Source organism: Schistocerca nitens, chromosome 1 (assembly GCF_023898315.1).
Source record: "Schistocerca nitens isolate TAMUIC-IGC-003100 chromosome 1, iqSchNite1.1, whole genome shotgun sequence".
NCBI lineage: Eukaryota > Metazoa > Arthropoda > Insecta > Orthoptera > Acrididae > Schistocerca > Schistocerca nitens.
The window spans coordinates 1,231,124,634-1,231,126,313 of record NC_064614.1 but is presented as its reverse complement, the minus strand read 5'-3'; the positions used below and the strand labels follow the sequence as shown (position 1 = coordinate 1,231,126,313).

At 45.4% G+C, this 1,680-nt stretch overlaps 1 non-coding gene across 1 annotated transcript; it reads right to left on the bottom strand.

The window, feature by feature from the left end:
- Positions 1–1,368: 1,368 nt before the first annotated feature.
- Positions 1,369–1,443, bottom strand: Trnat-ugu (transfer RNA threonine (anticodon UGU)). The gene has a single exon. It is a non-coding gene; the product is annotated as a tRNA-Thr (tRNA).
- Positions 1,444–1,680: the final 237 nt, after the last annotated feature.

Here is a 1,680-nt window from a genome sequence, read left to right as displayed (position 1 = left end):
CAGGACAATGCACGTCCGCATGTATCCCGTGCCACCCAACGTGCTCTAGAAGGTGTAAGTCAACTACCCTGGCCAGCAAGATCTCCAGATCTGTCCGCCATTGAGCATGTTTGGGACTGGATGAAGCGTCGTCTCACGCGGTCTGCACGTCCAGCACGAACGCTGGTCCAACTGAGGCGCCAGGTGGAAATGGCATGGCAAGCCGTTCCACAGGACTACATCCAGCATCTCTACGATCGTCTCCATGGGAGAATAGCAGCCTGCATTGCTGCGAAAGGTGGATATACACTGTACTAGTGCCGACATTGTGCATGCTCTGTTGCCTGTGTCTATGTGCCTGTGGTTCTGTCAGTGTGATCATGTGATGTATCTGACCCCAGGAATGTGTCAATAAAGTTTCCCCTTCCTGGGACAATGAATTCACGGTGTTCTTATTTCAATTTCCAGGAGTGTATTTAACATAAAATACTGCTTGAAATGTTAGTACTCTTTAACACCAAGCCATTTAAATTATCTGGTATGAAAACAGGCACTAAGCTCATACTACATGTGTAAAACCCTTGTACAAGTTGCTGGCTTAAATCGAGTTGTCAGTTCGCTTCTGTCACAGTGAAAGCGAAATAATCCATCAGATAGAGCACTGCACGAGATACAACACAGATAGCCCTCATCCATCTGTGGGACTGAGAAATCATGCTATAGCGAGATGAATGGCGGTTAGTGGTGAAACACTAATTCGCGACTAACATTGGAGTAACCACGAAGCACAGCGCAAATTTCTTGGCATGAACGTGCACATTAAAGGGGCTGAGGGCCGACGACTATAGTAGCATCACGCATTGTAACATTTATACTTTGGTGCTATGATATCTAGGAGCTAGTTCAGAATTGTAAAAGTATGATGACCCGGTAAATTCACTGGAGTATTTACAAGGTAACATATATGTATTTAAGCGCCCATTATCTTGGTTAACAATGATTAACTTGTACGAATGGGTATGTGGATGCAGGTTGGGAATGTATCTGCTGATATGACTTTGTGTCTTATTTTGATGATTCCACTTATACGAAATCTGTTCAGTGTGTTAAGATACGACAGCTTAGTCCAGGGTCAGTTTGAGGCCTATTCGATACAAGCGGTCCTTTCACACGCCAAGCAGAGAAGAGAGCCAGATTCCCTCATGTGCAACATTCGTACGCTGTGTGGATCATAATTCGTAATCAGTAGGGAAAACAGATATGGATTTGTACATACTTATATGGACACAACTGATGACCTGCAGCTGTCTAGAACGAAATTAGAATTATATTAATACCTTCAGCTGCTGCCGGGCATTGATATATATCAACGGGGGCGGCGAAAATGTGTGCCCCGACCGGGACTCGAACCCGGGATCTCCTGCTTACATGGCAGACGCTCTATCCATCTGAGCCACCGAGGGCACAGAGGATACCGCGTCTGCAGGGACTATCTCGTGCACGCCTCCCGCGAGACCCATATTCTCACCTTGTATGCCCACACACTACATTCGTAGTGTCCCATAACAAGTGTTCTGTTGCTTGTGTCGAAAGATGTTATGCTCTCGTTTTTTCGTCATTGTTGCAGTGCATTTTCAATTGTTCATTCTGTTGTGTGTGCAATTCTGCAAGGGAATAATTTCTGTGAAGGTGTAGAACAAT